The sequence below is a fragment of the Dendrobates tinctorius genome, unplaced genomic scaffold (genome assembly GCF_039654945.1).
Source record: "Dendrobates tinctorius isolate UK_male_01 unplaced genomic scaffold, ASM3965494v1 ptg000326l, whole genome shotgun sequence".
In the NCBI taxonomy this organism is placed as follows: Eukaryota; Metazoa; Chordata; class Amphibia; order Anura; family Dendrobatidae; genus Dendrobates; species Dendrobates tinctorius.
In genome coordinates, this window is record NW_027361993.1 from 11,304,200 (window position 1) to 11,325,067 (window position 20,868).

Sequence of the window (20,868 nt, forward strand, 5' to 3'; positions counted from 1 at the left end):
GCCAAGCCACGTCATGATGTCATAACAAGAAAGTGACTCGTTACATGTCATCACGGTCACTTTCTTGACTTGATTTTGTCGAGATAACGCCTGGATGGCAAAGTCTCGCAAGCGGGCTCATTTTTTGCCAATTCATTCATAATTCGACCAGAAGAGCTCAAGCCTGTCATGATACCAGTGCTGGTGACCTGCAATTCTAGGGTTAATGTTTTGATCTCAGTGCAGACTCTTATTTGCACACCTGGGACTTATTATGGTGGCCTCTCATTGGTTCTGGGAAAGCGTCTTATAGCCTCAGGAAGCTCTCATCCCTGTCAGTTATACTTTCGTCCTTGGCAGAGTTGTTTTGACCCCTGAGTGTGTTTGTACTGTGTTCTGGTTGCTTGATACTTTGTGTATGACTCGGTCTGTTCTCTGGATATTGCTTGTTGGATTCTGCTTGGTAACTTCTATGTCTGTTTGGTTTTGACCCCTGCTTGGCCTCGACTATCCGTTCTGTCTCATCCCTGGTACTTTACTGCTAACTCTGTGTATGACCTCCATTTTGCCTGACTCTGAGTATTTCTGTATAGTGTCCTGCTGATCTCTGGAAGCAGGATGCTAAGCCCCGCCCCCTTGCAGTCACATGACCGTAGGTCCTTCACTGCTTGCTAAACTTCAGCGTCCCCAGGTCCTGTTTGTCAGTACTTTCTGGCCGTACCTGACCCTGGGCCCCCCTACAGTGCGGGTGAGTCTCTGCTCAGCGGAGGCTGCATAGCGGCGCTGACAGGACCCTGACAAAGCCCCTCTGGCAGAACAAAGCGGACATCAAACTCAGGCATGGAATAGGGATGTATCAAGGCATAGATGTCAATAGCCTTGAAGCCCATCTTCATCAGGAGCTCCACAATCTTAGACCTTGGACGATACACATCACTGCCCCTCCACCGAAGATGGACCACATTCCTCCGCACACTACCTGGCCTAGCGGTCGGGAGGGACCACACTGTATTTTCCCCATTTTGCTCTCAGAAGGCCCCGAGGCCATGCCTCTCTATCCAGAAGGATAGATCAACCTCTCGACCATCTACTTTTAGTGATCTCTCCCCCTTCTTTAGAGCCTCCAGGAGACGCCGCTGCAACATGCCGCCCCCAGAGCCAAGGAGGATGCCCTATTTCCCCTGGAGGTGACAGCGGCATAACTCCTGACGGGCTCTGCCACCACCGGGGGGCAACCGGACCAGTGACCAAATCAACACCAACAGTATCACTATTACCCACCTCCATAACACCCTCACTCTCCACCAAACCAGCAACCACACCACAAGACAAAGAAGTTTCCACATTCTTACCACCCACCACATTCACTCCTGCTGGACCAGTGACAACAGGGGGTGACATTTTGACCTCCACATCATCAGGTACAAGGGGCTCAGTCTCCTCTACAGAACTGGAGGTGACCTCACCCCTGGTCTTACGTGTGCCCTCCGCATCATCAGTTGATATTTTCTGCTGCTTTATTGTTGATATCAGGCGCCGCTGATCCTTAGCCACTGTGAGGCGCCGCTGATCCTTTATATCAAGATCTTGCTGACCAGTGGCGCCAGTGCAGAACAGGACTTTGGGAGGATTGGAATGCCCAGCCCCGACAACCCCCTCACACTGCGGCCGCTTCTCAACTAAGTGATCAGCGGCAACACCATTCAGGAGCGCCGAGGCTACCGGAGCTGCCCCTGACATTGGGCCACTCCCCTTTCCCATTGAGGAGTGCACCACAGTATCGTGGCCTAACTGTATGCCCGACGCCGGGCTGCCCTCACTGTCCAGCCTCTCAGCTGATGCAACTGCTGCAACGTCCCCACTACTACAAGCAGAGATGGAGCTCTGTGTCTCACTACCATGCTCTGTACTCTCCTCGCGCCTTTGCACCAGATCCACAGCAGAACCGGGGCTGGGCTGGGCAACAGGGCTTATACAGCAACCTGACCCTGCAGCTGACTCAGGGGGTACAGGGAGGGAGGCACATACATAGCTTACCGCTTCCTGCAGCTTTGGCTTGGTCTTCTTTGCCTTTTTATTCTGGCCCCCAATTGCCTCCTCTGGTAAATCGTCACCAAGATGGAAATTCTGTAGGCATACTGGGGACTCCAGGAGCTTGATCTCCGCCATTAGCACCCCTCACTAACCGCTGTTATCACTGTCCTCCCCAGAGCCAGCAGAACTGCGACCAGATGCCAATGTAGCCTGTCCAGTAGGGAGCTCACTGCACGAGGTCTGTGGGTGACTTTGTAGGCTGCCAGGTGGGGCTTTCTGCTGGTCATCATCATCATCCACCTGGCTCTCAGGCTGCAGCCCCATCTACCTTTGCTCTCTGTTATCAGCCATTTCTCTGAATCTGTCCTCATTCAGTAGTTTTTCTTTAAATGGTCCACTTTTTTCTCTAAGGAATGCTTTCCTCACCTCCAGCTCATAAATTTCAAGCTTCAGCCTCTTTACCTCCCCCTGTAGCTGATTCTTCCTCAGTTTGGAGGCACCTGCAGCTTTGGCACTTGTGCAGCGCAGCTCCTCACGGAGCCTCCTCAGGGTCTTACTCGCCTCTTCATACTCACGGAGGTGGCTCATGACCCGGGAGGCATATGTGGACACAGACTCCTTGGGTTTCTGCAGCCCCCAACATTCCTCAGTGAGGTTGGCCTCACCTCCGTGAGCACTCAGCTTTCCTCCGAAAGGACCGCCATCATGCATGCTTGCATGCTTCTCCTCCACGTTAGAATCTTTGCGGCCTCTCTGGGTCTCTGCAGTCCTGGAGGGAATAGGACCACATTGCTGCGACTCCTGGTGGAGCGTCTCACCCCCAAGTCCTCTGATGTGCAGGACGGTTGCTGGTTTCTCCAGCTCCCCGCCGGCCAGGTCCAGGAAACAGAAGCGTGGGACTTGGCTCCACTGCTCATCCCAGAACACCCACTCCTCCCTGTGTAAGAGAAAGAGCAGGTCCCCGGGTGGAGAGGTGTTGGATCTCAGAGCTCAGGAGCACACAGCAGGATCAGTGTCGACTGCACACACAGTCACCATAATGAGCAGCAGCTGAGCAGAGCTGCACTCACTATTCTGCTGGTGCAGTCACTGTGTACATACATTACATATGATTACAAATCAACAAAGCAAATACTAAAGCTGGGAGATAATACAAATTATTTATGAAGTGCCTGAACTTTTTATGTAGATAAATTATATATAGAGTTTGTAACATACTTAGAGATAACGGCACACTCTCATAGCAGCATCTTCTGCCGAAATTTGCAATCTGTGACGGGGGCTGTAGCATCAGACTGGGTGGCCCCGATACAAAAGGAACCACGCAGGGAGCTCATTGTGCAGCACTGAGCCGCCAGTCATATGGTGGGTTATGTTGTAGGTGGGTGATCCGGTTGTGTTTATTGTTCTGATGGGAAGTTGCAACACTTATTAACCAGCACAAAATATTAGGATTATAAAAAATTAAAATTAATGCAATCATTGTAACCCCAGGACAAAATAGTTAGTTGTCCCCTCCCTCTCAGTTTGGACTGTCATCTCTGTCTTTATAGTTTGGCACTTAAGGACCAGACTCACTACCCAGTAAAAGATGAGATCAGAAATGCCCGGTATAATAAATAATTGAATGACCTAACAGTGGTGTGGCAACGGGAACGCTCTATTTATACCCTCGTTTGCCACCAGTTTGATTCACTAGGGTAAGTTTAGTCATTATGCCATAAATAGCAATTTTCCAGCATTAAATACTGAACTATCCCCAAACCTTCTCCACGTAAGTAATTCACAGGGAATGCTTCAAAATCAGTGACTAAAGCTGCACTGATCCATATAAAGGTTTAAATGGCATTAGAGTGACACAGGTTCACTGTCACAATGATCCCAGCATTGCTCATTTCTAACACAACGTCTTGTGCTGCAGGACTTCGCTGTCTGTTCCTAGCTCATGAATACAATGCTAAAACAACAGTGAAGACTGACACAACAAGTAGCAACAAAAAGAGGAAAATGGGAGTGTAGTTGTATAACAAAGCAGAATGCCATACAGGGTTGTGGAAAGCTGGGTAACACCCCATTTCTGTACCATGTGGCATTAGTGGTCGGCATCGTTCATATGTAATGAACAAGTGCTGATCCTCTATTTGCATTTTTCAGATGTCACCCATACTACTCATAACATTCATGATTGTAATTTCTAATGTTGCTTTTTGTAATCCCTTAAAGCGTCATTTCAGGTAAATTTTCAATATAAGCAGTCATGTGTAAATATGAGGAATAACTCAATTTATAGCCATTAAATGACTTGCGTCTACCGTTTTTCACCTCTGCAGACTATCTGTAATTTTCAGTTGCCTCTGAGCTAGTGGAGATGAACTTTTACGATGACTCCCAGACACAGCACAGCACACAGGGAGAGGTTCCTGTTCTCCTTTATTGGTTTAGCACATCTTAAAGGGAAATTGTCATCAATTTTTTTACCTATCAGCTGCGGCCACCGGCATCAGGGGCTTGTCTACAGCATTCTGTAATGCTGTAGATAAGCCCCCGATGTTACCTGAAAGAGAAGAAAAAAGAGTTAGATTATACTCACCCAGGGGCGGTCCGGGTCTGGTTCGGATCCGAAGGGAGTCGCGGTCTGGTCCGGCGCCTCCCATCTGGCAGCGATGATGTCCTCTTCATTCCTGGCCATCGCGGCTCCAGCGCAGGCGCATTGCTCTGCCCTCTTGAGGGCAGAGCAGAGTCCTGCAGTGCGCAGGCGCAGGACCTCTTCCGGCGCCTGCGCACTGCAGTAATCTGTTCTGCCCTCAACAGGGGAGATAAAGTACGCATGTGCAGGAGCCAAAGGAGAAGCAAGGAGGAGGACATCATCGTATGAAGATGGGAGCCGCCGGACCAGACCGTGACAACCATCAGACCGGACCGAACGCCCGGGTGAGTATAATCTAACTCTTTTCTCTTATCTTTCAGGTTACATCAGGGGCTTATCTACAGCATTACAGAATGCTGTAGATAAGCCCCTGATGGCGGTGCCGGTAGCTGATAGGGCTAAAGTGGGGTGACAGATCCCCTTTAAGAAGCTGCAGCATCATGAACACCTTTGTACAGCAGTACTGATCTGTCATAGAGTCATAGAATGGTAGAGTTGGAATGGACCTCCTGGGTCATCTGGTCCAACCCTCCAGTGCATCCAGTTCTGAAGTGAGTTAAAACAGTTGCTTGAAGCTATAGCAGCATCTACCAGTGTCTCACTGTGCTGAGCGCTCCTCAAGCCCCCATCACACATAGCGATCTCGCTAGCTAGATCGCTGCTGAGTCACAAGTTTTGTGATGCAACAGCGATCTCACCAGCGAGATCGCTGTGTGTGACACTGACCAGCGACCGGTTATCGCTGATCGTCCTGGAATGGCCAGGACATTTTTTTGATCGCTGGTCTCCCTCTGGCCAGCACGCATCGCTGCGTGTGACAGGAGGGAGACCAGCGATCAGCGCGCTGGTAACTAAGGTAAGGTAGCAATCCTAAAAGTCAATGTTGACCCTTTAACGAGCCATGTTATATGACTTAGGATAAAAGCCAAGCCAGAATCTCAATTTGCAGACACTGTGTTCCGGGGTACTGCCCCTCGTCAGTGCAAAGTGTGAGATCTGGTTTGGCTGTGAGAGAGGCGTCTGACCGATATCCAAGAAGTATTATTTCTCCTTGCGGAGAATGACATGCTAAGCATGTCGAGATGAGGAGACTTAAAGACGCAAAGCTCCTCTGGGAAATATGCTAATTATGCAAACTGTCTCTTCAGAGAGGAAGAGGACTAGAACTCTAGTGCCGCCTATTGGAAGTAGCAATCCTAAGTAGCTTTTTATTCAGAATGGGTTGTGCATTCAGGAGACAGGAGCAGAGCAGTAGAGGTTCATAAGTGGAGAAGGTACCTTGATTCTCTGATAAGATACACTGATGAACAAAAGGGTAACTTTTGACTTTCAGGCTCCATATCTCACCATCCACTACAAGTTTGATTGTGAGACTACCATCATGTTATAGACAATCATCTTGGTGATCTCATACATAAATTTGACTTACAACATATTCAGCATATGATTAGTTATGCAGATTCTCATCATGTCACTGCATTAATACTGTTTTGGTCCTAAAGATCTAAATTTTAATTTTTATTATTTTGTTAGTATTTTGTAAATCCACATTTGGCTTTCAGCACTGCCTGAATCTTTCTGAGCTGCTCTCAATCAGATTCAAGCATGTCTTGACCAAAATCTAATCCCAGGTCTCTTCTACACCTTCCCAAAGTTGGGGCATACTGGTCGCCTCACTTCGGTATGTATACTGTGTTTTCTTCCACTCTACCCACAATTGTTTGATTGGGTTGAGGTCTGCAGACTGTAGGGGACATTCCGGCACCTCTACTTCATTGTCATTGAACCATTTCTTAACCAATCTCGATATATGCTTTGGGTCGTTGTCCTGCTGGAATACTATGTTGTCTTTTTCATACCCAGAGTACTCGGGTGTGGTGTACAAAGTGTTCTTGTAGAATACTCACATATAGCTCAATATTGAGACCACCATCAATCCTGGTCAAGTGTCTTAGGACTTTGGCTGTGAAACAACCCTGTATCATCAGGCTTCCTCCACCGAATTTGACATTTCCTTCAATTTCTTAGTCCGTTAGCCCATTTTTCCCTCTCCTGTTTGCACCCATCAGAGCCCAGTTTATTGACTTTCGTCTCATTGCTCCAAATCACCCTTTTCCAATCTTCTATTATCCACTTTTCATACTTTTTTGATAACTTGAGCCGAGATTTCTTATGACGATATTGGAGTCGAGGCTTCTCCACCATTTTTCGGCCACCATTCCAGACTTGTGTAATGGGTGTGACACGGTGCTGACATGAACGTCTGTGGTCTCGCTGTTATGAAGCATACGAGCCTCCTCCACTGCCGTGTTATGGCACCAGAACTGATAGACTTTGTGAGGAGCCGACTTGCTGAGTCGGATATTTTGCCTGGATGTCCACCTTGTGGCTTCTGATTGGACGGACGGACTTCATTCCATATTCTTCCACCTGTCATGGCGCTCATGGGTCGCCCTCCAGGGCCGTGGGGTACTCAGTACCGGGCCGGTATCAGCGAGACGTGTCACAGTAGCGGTGGCCCGGACCGTGACCCCGGGCGCCCAATCAATGGGGGAGATGTTGTTGTGAATGGTGGACTGTTGTTAGATGAATAGTTTGTGACGCCACCTGTGGTGTTCGGCAAGGGAAGTGTTAAGCCAACGCTGCGGACAGATCCTCTGGGACAGATGGTGTGGTGCAGCAATGATGTTATAGCCCTACACAGGCAGGGCTGTTGTCCCAGGGCAGTGTAGATGTGGAGACGCTTAGATGGTGTTGTATCCGGCACAGGGGATGTAGCAGTGCCAGGCGGACGGACGCAGGAAGGAATTGAGGACACCAGGGCATATAGTTCCAAAGCTTTACTCACAGTCTGTAGTGCCCGCTTCTGTGCCGTGTCCTCCGGGTCAGGGACTCAGTCAACCTCCAGGCAAGATGGAATGCTCCCTTCCACGCTCCGCCAACTTATGTGCCTTTTCTGAACGTCTCCTCTATAGCGCCTTTAAGTGTGAAGATCTCCTATTACTGAGTTACACTGGAGTTCCTCCTGACAGATGTTCCCAAGAACTCTACTTGCACAGCAGACAGCTGTAGCCTGCTTCGGGGACTCTCTACTCCTAACATAGTAACATAGTAACATAGTTATTAAGGTTGAAGGGAGACTTTAAGTCCATCTAGTTCAACCCATATCCTATCCTAACTTGCCCTAACATGTTGATCCAGAGGAAGGCAAAAAAAAACCCATGTGGCAACAGTAAGCTTCACATTGGGGAAAAAAATTCCTTCCCGACTCCACATACGGCAATCAGACTAGCTCCCTGGATCAACGCAATATTAAGGAGACTAGTGTATATACCCTGTAATATTATACTTTTCAAGAAAGGCATCCAGTCCCTTCTTAAATTTTAGTAGTGAATCACTCATTACAACATCATATGGCAGAGAGTTCCATAGTCTCACTGCTCTTACAGTAAAGAATCCGCGTCTGTGAGTATGCTTAAACCTTCTTTCCTCCAGACGTAGAGGATGCCCCCTTGTTCTCGTCACAGGTCTAAGAGTAAAAAGATCATTAGAAAGGTCTTTGTATTGTCCCCCCATATATTTATACATTGTAATAAGATCACCCCTAAGCCTTCGATTCTCCAAACTAAATAACCCCAAGTGTAATAACCTGTCTTGGTATTGCAGACCCCCTAGTTCCCTAATAACCTTGGTCGCTCTTCTCTGCACCCGCTCCAGTTCAGCTATGTCTTTCTTATACACCGGAGACCAGAACTGTACACAGTATTCTAAGTGTGGTCGCACTAGTGACTTATATAGAGGTAAAATTATGTTCTCCTCATGAGCATCTATGCCTCTTTTAATGCATCCCATTATTTTATTTGCCTTTGCAGCAGCTGCTTGACTCTGGCCACTAAATGTGAGTTTGTCGTCCACCCATACACCCAGGTTTTTTTCAGTGACTGTTTTGCCCAGTGTTTTACAATTAAGCACATAATTATACAACTTGTTCGTTCTACCCAAGTGCATGACCTTACATTTATCCCCATTAAAGCTCATTTGCCATTTATCAGCCCAAGCTTCTAGTTTACATAAATCCTCCTGTAATATAAAATTGTCCTCCTCTGTATTAATTACCCTGCAGAGTTTAGTGTCATCTGCAAATATTGAAATTCTACTCTCTATGCCCCCTACAAGGTCATTAATAAATATGTTAAAAAGAAGCGGGCCCAAAACTGACCCCTGTGGTACCCCACTGCTAACCGTGACCCAGTCAGAGTGTGCTCCATTAATAACCACCCTTTGTTTCCTATCCCTGAGCCAGCTCTTAACCCACCTACACACATTTTCCCCTATCCCAATTGTTCTCATTTTATGTATCAACCTTTTGTTTGGCACCGTATCAAAAGCTTTTGAAAAGTCCATGTACACCATGTCCACTGCATTCCCTTGGTCCAGTCCGGAACTTACCTCTTCATAAAGGCTTATCAGATTAGTCTGACAGGAACGGTCTCTTGTAAACCCATTTTGATATTGGGTCATAAGGTTATTCTTCTCCAGATACTCCAGTATAGTATCTCTTAGAAAACCCTCCAGGATTTTACCCACAGTTGAGGTTAAACTTACTGGCCTATAATTTCCAAGTTCAGTTTTTGTCCCCTTTTTGAATATTGGCACCACATTTGCTATACGCCAGTCCTGTGGTACAGACCCTGTTATTATGGAATCTTTAAAGATTAAAAATAGTGGTCTATCTATGACTGTGCTTAATTCCTGCAGTACTCAAGGGTGTATCCCATCCGGGCCCGGGGATTTGTCAATTTTAGTGATTTGTAGACGCCGCCGTACTTCCTGCTGGGTTAAGCAGGTGACATTTAATGGAGAATTTTTATCCCTGATCATGTTATCCGTCATAGGATTTTCTTGTGTAAATACTGTTGAAAAAAAGTCATTTAGCATATTGGCTTTTTCCTCATCCTCATCCACCATTTCACCCAGACTATTTTTAAGGGGACCAACACTATCATTTTTTAGCTTCTTACTATTTATGTAGTTAAAGAATATTTTGGGATTATTTTTACTTTCTCTGGCAATGAGTCTCTCTGTCTCAATCTTTGCTGTCTTGATTTGCTTTTTACAGAATTTATTTAATCTTCTGTATTTATTTAATGCCTCATCACTACCTACTTGCTTTAATTCTCTAAATGCTTTATTTTTATCTCTTATTGCGCCCCTTACAGCTCTATTTAGCCATAGTGGTTTCCTCCTATTTCTCGCATGTTTATTCCCATACGGTATATATTGTGCACAGGTCCTATTCAGGATGCTAATAAACGTCTCCCATTTTCTTTGTGTATTTTTATGTCTCAGGATATCGTCCCAGTTAATTGCACCAAGATCATCTCTCATCCGTTGGAAATTTGCCTTCCTGAAGTTTAGTGTCCTTGTAACCCCTCTACTACACATCTTATTAAAGGATACATGAAAACTTATTAATTTGTGATCACTATTACCCAAGTGACCCTCAACCCTTACATTTGATATGCGGTCTGGCCTGTTGGTTAATATTAGGTCTAGCAGTGCCCCCCCTCTTGTTGGGTCCTGAACCAGTTGTGAAAGGTAATTGTCTCTCATCGTTGTCAGAAACCTATTACCCTTGCTGGAACTGCAGGTTTCGGTTCCCCAATGTATTTCAGGGTAGTTGAAGTCCCCCATAATAATGACTTCTCCTTGAGTCGCTGCTTCATCTATTTGCTTTATGAGGATATTCTCTGTAGCTTCCATTATTTTTGGAGATTTATAACAAACCCCTATCAGTAATTTATTATTTTCCCCCCCTCCCCTTATCTCTACCCACAGGGACTCTACATTTTCATTAGATTCCCGGCTCTCTATTCATGTTGCTGTTGTGCCCTCAAGTCTTAGATGGGAGTAGTGCATTTACAGCCCACTACTCCACCGGTGTCTGCTGCAGAACCATTAGTGTCCATACAACCTTGGGGACCGGGCCCCGGCCTTGCGCGTAGAACTTCTAGGCAGGATTCTTCCTCTAACCCACGTCCTCTGTGTTCCCTTTATCTCCTACGTTCCGTACTTGTCTTTCTCTCCTATGGAAGCTCAGGCTTAAGCTCAACGTCTTTCTCCTTCTTTCCTTTCCCGTGCCAGCTGGCTCAGATCACTGAGGCAGCTGCAGCATTCCTTCCTCCATCCCTCTTCCAGGGATCCCCACTCCTCTCTGAGTGGCTTCCTCTCTCAGACTCCCCGTCTGACTGACCTGTAATCCTAAACCATCCCGCTCTTTTATGTGTTGTAAACTCCACCCACCTCTCAGCACGTTTAGTGTTCCAAGCAGGGAACCACCAAAGGTTCTCTGCCTCTCTCTAGGCAAGGAGCCGCAATGTGGTTTTGCTGAACTACTCTATTGTGTGGGGTGCGAGTGTAGGGTTCAGCAGGTTCGCAGGATGCAGTGATGAGACACGAGACTGAGTGTGGTTTGTGGAATATATTAACTTTTATAAACTGTAGCCGCTGGGGCTATATTGAGCAAACCAAAAGTGTTAACAACAAACTAGTCCACGCAGGGACTCAACAATCCTAACAACACTTCCTTATTGTAATGCGATTAACCCGGTTTGCCCGGGTGCTAAAGGCCACATATGACCAAATTACAGGTCCTTATCTCCTATATTAAACTTATCCTTCCAGGAGGTCTGTTTGGTATCACAAGCGTGGCCGCGTAGGGGTCGCTAATGTGGCTGCCTTGACACCTCGATATTCCGGGACGGGACTGGGCTCGACCAGCCCTGAAGAGGCGATACCGGTGGGGCGCAACAGGCCCTGAAGAAACGATGCCGGTGGGGCACAACAGGCCCTGAAGAAACAATGCCGGTGGGGCACAACAGGCCCTGAAGAAACGATGCCGGTGGGGCGCAACAGGCCATGAAGAAACGATGCCGGTGGGGAGCGATAGGCTCTGAAGAAACAATGCCGGTGGGGCACAACAGGCCCTGAAGAAATTATGCCGGTGGGGCGCAACAGGCCCTGAAGAAACGATGCCGGTGGGGCGCAACAGGCGTCTCCTTGAGGCTCTTGTCCCACCACAGAGTTATGACGCAGTCTCTAAATCTAACCGTTCACCGACCTCTGCTTAGGCCCCTTAGCAAACCGGACGGGGGCCTCTCCTGCCGCCTGTAGCGAGGTGGCGCCTCCTGAGCCCGGTGATGACAGGGCTGCAGCTGAGGGAAAAGGCAGGGGGGCAGTGTCCTGACCGCTGTAAAGGAATCGTCTGTCGTCGCAGCGGTCAGTGGAGGTCGTGGACTTGTCACAACAGGGCAGGAAACAGCTGGGGCGGCTGTATGCGACCGTATGAGGGGAGCGGCCGCCGGTGGCCGGCTCTCCAGTCTCACGTGTCGGTGAGTCCGCAGCTTTCCTTTCACAGCGCCCGGTCGGTCACTCCACAACACACCGTCCGCTCCCTCAGTTCTCCCTGTCTCACACGGCTCCCTGTCTGTTGTCCGGCTCTCTGTCAACTGCCACTTCAGTGTGCCCCCTGCTCCCTTTAAACTTGCCCCGCCCCCTGTTTCCCTGACAACTTCAGTCAAGTCTCTCCTTTTACTGTCCTCCCAGCATCGTTCCCTCAGGAACCCTGATGGCGGCCCCCTGGGTACCTGCTCATTCACTGTCTGGGAGTCCTTCTTCCCACACGAGTGTTGGAGCGTGGTCAGGAGACCCCAACTTACCTGGATGGTGGGGCACCATACCTTAGGAGAAGGTGCAGTACCTCTGTGGCGACTGAGCCTCAGGGGCGCCACACTCACATGATACATTTAGGCAATTTTCTTGGCTGAGAGACCGCTATCGATGAGCTGGATGACGCTGTTTCTCTTTTTTTGGGAAATCATCTTCATGGCTGCTCCTTGATCTGAACCAGTGACCTTTCACTTGGGAACCAACCTAATAACACACTGAGCTATTAGATAAGGTGAGAACAGGTTGTGATGTGTAGTATACGGGAAGAAAAAGATTTTTCCACCACCAGGAGCAAAAAAAGTAATAATGCAGTGACATGACGAGAATCTGCAGAACTAATCATATGCTAAATAGTTACAGGTCACATTTATGTATGAGATAGCCGAGATGGTTGTCTATAAAATGATGGTAGTCTCAGGATCAAAGCAGTAGTGGATGGTGAGATATGGAGCCTGAAAGTCAGAAGTTCAAAACATTGTTACCCTTTGCTCATCACTGTATACTACAAAGTTTCCTATATTCGCCTGCATCACTATTTTATCTATAGTAACCATTTAATATATTTTCAGCTGAATATTTCATTGATTCCTCCCCCACTTCCTGGAAAAGAGGTGTTTTGCAACCTATCCCACCGGATCTTGATCTGGCCATGTTAATAGCTATTGCCATATGTGGAATGAAAAAAAAAATGGTTGCCATAGCAACTACCAGATGTTTGCTTCTAAACTGGAGCATAACTGCCTCGGTATCATTGGCCGCTCCACCACCTACTCCATCATATGCACCTGTGCTAATATATGGCTGTGAAACACACATGCATGTTTGGTGGTCATTTTGTTTTATGGTTTAGGGTGCAGATTTTGAACCAAAGACAAAAGTGCACCATGAACCAAAATGTATGGTTTACTAGGCTTTAATCAACTTCTTTTCCTATCAGGTCAATTATGTCCACCCGGGGCCTCCTCTTACAGCTCCTACAGCAGGGCCGGACTGGGACTAAAATTCAGCCCTGGCATCTGAAGTTACACAGGCCCACTAGTCACATGGTGACTATATAATATCTTTGTACACTTGTAGTTTACAAGAAGTGAGAGGAGAGTAACACGACTATATAACATGTAGTCACAGCTGTGCCCAGTATTTCAGCTCAGGCCTATTTATTGCTTTTAGGTACAGTACTCCTCCCAAATCTCTATCCCCTTTTGTATGCATGATTACAGAATCCCTGGCAGAACTGCTCTCTATTGGGCAACCAGACCCCCTGGTCATAGCCGCCCCTATCATACCTCCCAACTTTTGAAGAAGGGAGAGATGGACAAAGACTGCGGCGCGCACAGCGCGCCGCTGCAAATTTTGGCCACACCCATTTCACAACTAGTCACACCCATGTCCACACCTAATCGCACCCATTTAGCACTGCTGATCACACTGACTGGTACTGAGGAAGAGAGAAAACAGAGAGAGAGAGAGAAAAAAGAAAACAGAGAGAGCGAGAAAGAAAGGGGAAAGAAAGAAAGAACAGAGAGAGACAGAGAAAGAAATAAAGAAGTAAAGAAAAGAAAGAAAGAACAGAGAGAAAGAGAGGAAAGAGAAAGAAAGAGGGGAAGAAAGAACACAGAGAGAGAAAGAAAGAACAGAGAGAGAAAGAAAATGAGGGAAAGACAGAGAATGAAAGATCAGAGAAAGAAAGAAAAAGAGAGAAAGAAATAAAGAAAGATTCTACAAAGATACTATAGCAGCCCGGCTCCCATTGTAGTGCCCACCTGAGCCTCCCGGTGCAGGACCTATCATGATCCGCTCACATGGCCGGCATCCCCGATTCCAAGGCGATCCTGCTGTCTGCACTGTCGGAGGAGGACGACATGGTGATGGATCTGAAGCATTCCTGGTTCCGTCACAATCTCCTCAAGAAATTATCTCATTTCCGGTCAGCTTTCAGCACATCACTTTAGGTGGAACGTCATGTGTGTGTTTTAAAATGCTCCTCAGGGCTCCGCCGTGTACTCCTGTGTCCGTGGGAAAAGCCCGCTTTGTATGCTTTGTACACACTTGGCTCCGCTCCGTACATCCCGTACACATATGGCTCCACTCAATACACACACGGCTCCTCTCCGTCCACCTCGTACACGCGCGGCTCCTCTCCGTACACCTCATACACACGGCTCCTCTCCGTACACCTCGTACACGCGCGGCTCCTCTCCGTACACCTCGTACACGCGCGGCTCCTCTCCGTACACCTCGTACACGCGCGGCTCCTCTCCGTACACCTCGTACACGCGCGGCTCCTCTCCGTACACCTCGTACACGCGCGGCTCCTCTCCGTACACCTCGTACACGCGCGGCTCCTCTCCGTACACCTCGTACACGCGCGGCTCCTCTCCGTACACCTCGTACACGCGCGGCTCCTCTCCGTACACCTCGTACACGCGCGGCTCCTCTCCGTACACCTCGTACACGCGCGGCTCCTCTCCGTACACCTCGTACACGCGCGGCTCCTCTCCGTACACCTCGTACACACGCGGCTCCTCTCCGTACACCTCGTACACACGCGGCTCCTCTCCGTACACCTCGTACACACGCGGCTCCGCTCCGTACACCTCGTACACACACGGCTCCGCTCCGTACACCTCGTACACACACGGCTCCGCTCCGTACACCTCGTACACACACGGCTCCGCTCCGTACACCTCGTACACACACGGCTCCGCTCCGTACACCTCGTACACACACGGCTCCGCTCCGTACACCTCGTACACACACGGCTCCTCTCCGTACACCTCGTACACACACCTCCGCTCCGTACACCTCGTACACACACGGCTCCGCTCCGTACACCTCGTACACACACGGCTCCGCTCCGTACACCTCGTACACACACGGCTCTGCTACATCCACACTGTAAATCCTGACCCCACACATACTTACCTCAACCAGCACCATGACAACAGCAAGGCAGAGTCTTGCAGACGGTAGAGGCAAGGCTGAGCGCACAGGACCTGTGATGAGGTCACAGGAGGGGTGGAGTCAGGGGGTGACATGATCGGGGGTCTGGACAAAGGCTCCTGATCATGTGACCCCCCTGACTCCTCCCCTCCTGTGACCTCATCACAGGTCCTGCGAACAGAGCGAGCAGGCAAGCGAGTGCGACGCTGTGAGTGGCTGCGGGGGCCTCATGCTAAGGCGAGGATGGGGTGCGTGTGGGGGGGCGTGGCGGCTTATCTCCCTGCAGTGAGGGAGGAACTTGAAACTATCACCGCCGTTGCCGTAGAGGGCCGGCGGCAGGAGCAACAGTGGCCGCAGCCGCTGGCAAGCGGCCAGATGATCGGGCGCTGCCGCCCGCGGCCCACGTGACAGCGGCCCAGTGGGAAAACGCCCGGTTAGTTATATTGCCAATCCGGGCCTGTCCTACAGTACACATAGTTCAGGACCCTGAGGTAACGTTCTGGTCCAGCATCACAGATGGCACACAGCACTCTCCTCCCAATGACCTCCAAACCTCACCAATCTATGTGCAGAATAAGAATATATGTGCACAGTGCCCGAGCGAGGCAGTCGTGGGCGAGCTGCTGATCCCACTCGCTCTGGCACTCTACATGGGTCCCCGTCCCGCTTCACACTTACTTCTGGCCCGCAGACGTCCACTGGCTCCAGGTTTTCCACCTCTGGAACATTGTCAGCAATCAATCCAGAGGACACAGGTCTTGTAAAAACAATCGAACTTGTATTGGACAGTGACAGAAGCTTCAGAGCTACAGCTTCATTTGCATATTAATTGAAACGCTCATTTCTCATTAATGGAGGAACGGACCGGACATGTAAAGGTTTTGCTGGACTTATCTTTGAAAGGGCTACATGTGCATATGAATAGTTTGGGGGTTGAAATTCTGTGGACAGATTCTCTTCAAATCAGACATGCAATAAAAAGGATACACAGCAGCCCCTAACCTGAAACCTATTGGGTTTCCGTTTTCACCCTTCTTACAGAAGTGGAACCAACAAGAACTTTAAGTCCTTCCTTTATATTCTCCATGCCTTGGCATCTCACACAAAAAAACAGCATCAGATGCTGTATGAGAGATTCCAGCCAGTGATTACCCTGAACCAGGCGTCCTCAGAGTCACTGACACAAGTCTATCATCACTTCCATCAGAGCAGGAACTGCACTGCAAAACTGTGGAATCCTCCTTCCTTCCTGGAGGATAACTGTCATTGTATTCTTAGGAAGTCAGAGTCTAATCATTGCATATACAGTATATCTACTGAATACCTATTTATCTCATCTATCAATCAACAATCAATCAATTTATCTCGTATCTAAACATCTATCTACCTATCTTCCTGGGGAATAATCGTTATTGCTTTCTTTGGAAATCCATCTAAAAAACAACAGCACCAAATAAATTATGCTTTCAGGTCCAAACAAAGATCCAATTGTTATAGCAATAGAAAAAGTAAAAAAGAGGCAGCACTCTAATGGACTGAGCAAGGAGAAAAGTGGACTTTGTTTAGGCTATGTGCCGATATTTCCGTTCATAGAACTTTTCTCAAATAATTCCAATAATTCTCAAATATAAGGAAGGTATGAATAGCAGTGTCAGTCCATCAGGTCAGCTTAATGTCATTAGTATTATACCGTACACAGATCACAGACATCCTTACTAAGGTGCAATCATATGATACAGATTTCTATACATTTTTCTGTGCCACATTGCCTCTTTTAAAATGTATTTATTTTACATATGAATCTATTATCTATCTATTATCTATCTATCTATCTATCATCTATCTAGCTATCTATCTATCTATCTATCATCTATCTTCTATCTATGTACCATCTATCTATCTACTATTTATTTATCTATCTATTATCTCTCTACAGTATATATCTAACTTTTATCTATCTATCTATTATCTATCTATCTATTTTCTATCTATTTACCAATTATCTATCTACTATTTATCTATCTATCTATCTATCTACTATTTATCTATCTATCTATTATCTATCTATATATCTATTATCTATCTACCATCTATCTATTATTTATCTATTTACCATCTATCTAGTATCTATCTATTATCTATCTATCTATTTATCTATCTATTATCTATCTATTCTAGTGCAACCAGGTGAGCCATTAGTTTTTTTTATCATATAACACCTGATTGCACTTTTATGCACTTTCTTACATGTAAAGAGATTTATACATTTCACATTATGTACTTTTGTATATCTATAAATTGGATATACGCAGACGCCATATATATATTTGGATATTATATATTAATTCCTTGTATATTGTATATAATGATTGTCACTGATAAAATGCTGGTTATGGCACCATAATGTTCATTTGAGCAAGGCTAATTCTGGGAGCAAAAACGTCATTTACTTTGGGCATGAAATGAATCTTCTAATTTTTGCTTATGTGACCAACAGGTAGAGCTGGCATCTTTTACTCTATCTATCCAGTGGTGGACACAGACAGCGGACGGACCCTGTGCAAGACCAGTACATGGGCCCTTTGCTGTCCATAATTAAGTACAATTCCACCTGCTTTGGAGCTTTAGAGGCTCCCTTACCTCCCAGGTCCCTGTGTAGCAGGACAGGTTACACCAATCATATGTCAGCCCCTGTATCTATCCATCTCCAGTGGGGAAAATAAGTATTTGATACACTGCGGATTTTGCAAGTTTTCCCGCCTGCAAAAAATGGAGAGGTCTGTGATTTTTACCGTAGGTACACTTCAACTATGAGAGACAATAAAAACCAGAAAATCACACTGTATGATTTTTACATAATTAATTTGCCTTTTATTGCATGAAATAAGTATTTGATACAATAGAAAAACAGAACTTATATTTGGTATATAAATATATATTATCTATTTAAATACTGTCATTCACATATTTATCTATGCTTCTCCATATTAATACTCTGTGTAGTTTGGTAAATGAATGAGGAGATGCTTTCCTTGTCTGTAAATAGAGAATCAAGTGCCTTGTGCCAGCTACTGTTCATATTGTTGGGTGAGAGCCCACTTCTTCACAGGGGCCCGCCGGAGAATTCACCGTTTGGCCTGACAGCCAGTCTGAGCCAGAGTATAACCTTTATAAGGGCTGGCACCCAGCTTTCCCATCTTCTACATGGCACATCTTCTCATTTATGCATTGATACCCCCTGACCTCCATATAGCTGTACATCAGGCATCTGGGTGACAATGGATCATTAATTCCATATAATTCTATCCATAGACTTCCCTTCTCTCCTAGTTCAGTCTACACAGTTTTATGATGTTCTTGGCTGGTTACAGCTTTTCTATAATGTATAACAGACCAACTAGCTATAGAGGGAAGAAGCCCTTCCTTGTCTATGTGATTCCTCCCTTCTTCCAGTCTCCCTGTACAGCCTCAGAAACCTGATGCTCAGACAGGTGTTTACTGATCCCTTGTTCACCTGGGAAAAGATGTGTCTTGTAAGAGCCCTGGAGGCTTAAGTTCCCCAGCAGTGTGCTCATTGTGCAAGGGGAGGGGAGTGTATGGGAGGAATAGACATTAGCTCAGCAGAGGGAGAGCTGGAGTCACACACAGGCACACACAGAACAAAAGTAGCCAGTGCTTGCTAAAAAAGAAAGGGGGCTCCTGTTGCTGCTCTGCATTGTGGATTCCAGTGGCTGCCAGTCAAGCCTGTAGGATCTGCAAGCTGCCACACCTTCAGGAGACTGTCATACTGTGAAAGCTACCAGCAATCCCCATGGATAAGTGACTCACAACAAGCATCATCCTCCTCTCTGGAAACTGCAACACTGTGTCTGGGATTTCCAAGGTGAAACACAGTCTCTACCTTGAGCAAGAGCTGCTCATCCTCCTCCCCTTGGGCAAATGGATGTTTGTTTCTCCTCCTGCAAATGTTCTTCTGCAGAAGTGATGTCTATGTAGACTTCTTCAGCCTGCCTGCAGGGAGTCTGAAAGGTGAGTCTAGAGAGAGACTGCATGTCCCTCACTATTACAGCCATGTAGAAGCCTGCCATCCATGAAGGAGGATGAGCCTAGCTGTTGTAGATATCAACATTTCAGGACTTGTAGACTTCACCTTGCATCCCAAGCCTGGCAATGAACCTGAAAGGGGAGTCTGGAGATCACATTGACCTTAATATTTTATACCTCACCTTGCTCCTTAGAAGTGAGCTCAAAGGGTAACTCTAGACCTCAATATTTCTGTCGTGTAGACCTTTTACCTGTTCTTATGCCTTGATTTAAGCATCTAATCTTTTTGTAGACTTCATCTGCATCTTAGCCCTTGCATCTCCATGCTATGTAATAATCCTACTGACTATATAGACCTCAATATTTCAGCATGTAGACTTCCCCTTGCATCACTCACCTAGAAATGATAAGTGAGCCTAGTTAGTAGACCTCAGTAGGATCTAATAGTTATTCAGAGCTGATTAGTTCAGCCATGCAGACTTCACCTGACTCCTTCAGACTTGGAAAAGATCTAGGTGATGCTGAAGGCCACATGGATCTCAGGATCTATAGTACTCTTGTAAATTGACCCTCACCTTGTGCGTCCTATATTTCTACAGATCTCAGTAATTCTGCCATGTAGACTTGCACCCTCAGAAGTCTTGAAGGTGATGCTGAAGATCATATACACCTGTATCTGTGTTTGTGGGTTGAGCCTGGGTTATGCCAGTCGATAACTAACTTTCACAAAGAGAAGAATGTCATTAAGAATTCAGCAATGTCCCTTTGACAAATGCCCATGCCCCTATTGTAGATAAGGTGAAGATCAGTGCTGGTTCTTATGACCACTGGCCAGAATACATGTGAGGATGGGTAGCACATACGTAGATTCAGATGTCACAAGCTGTGCTATGAAAATGCTGTGTTGTTTTGTGTTTTGCACAATGTTTTGCCTTAGACTAAAGTGGCAATATTGTGTTATTTTATAAAACATTTTGTGAACTTTGGATGAATAAAGGGTTAAATAACTGATATAAGGGAGTTGTGGAATTATTTTATGTTATCACTATACAGAAATAATGTTATTATCTATAATTAAATATATTTTATCTATCTATTGTCTGTCTATCTATATATCTATCTATTATCTATCTATCTATCTATCTATCTATCTATCTATCTGTCTGTCTGTCTATCTCTCTATCTATCTCCAGTATCTGATCACGCTCATATATTTGCTATATAAGCTTTGAACCTGTCCGGATGCTGTCCTGTGATCCCCTCAATAACTATTACCACTATTAGGTTGATTTGCCTCTCCCACCATAAATCTGCAGCTTATTTTGTGCTTCATCCATTTGATGGTTTATTTGTAGCACCTTTTGTAGTTGTTGGTCGCAGTGTTAATAGGATTCATGTCGTCTTTGATCTTCAGTTGACGTTATTATTAAGAGTCTTTAATGTTTCTAGAATGGAGCTTGTCATCCTGGTTACCGGCATTGATGGGAAATATG

At 46.5% G+C, this 20,868-nt stretch overlaps 1 protein-coding gene across 2 annotated transcripts in view; it reads left to right on the forward strand.

Annotated features, from left to right (window-relative positions):
* The window catches only part of PLEKHG5 (pleckstrin homology and RhoGEF domain containing G5), a 368,148-nt gene that overhangs the window by 111,560 nt on the left and 235,720 nt on the right, over positions 1 to 20,868 (forward strand). The window contains exon 1 of one of the 2 annotated variants that reach the window (XM_073561750.1): positions 18,363 to 19,360. The exons of the other annotated variant lie outside the window; for it this stretch is intronic. The gene's annotated coding sequence lies outside the window, so the exon portion shown is untranslated. Of the gene's footprint in view, positions 1 to 18,362; positions 19,361 to 20,868 lie in introns of those variants that run through there. 2 annotated transcript variants of the gene reach the window in all.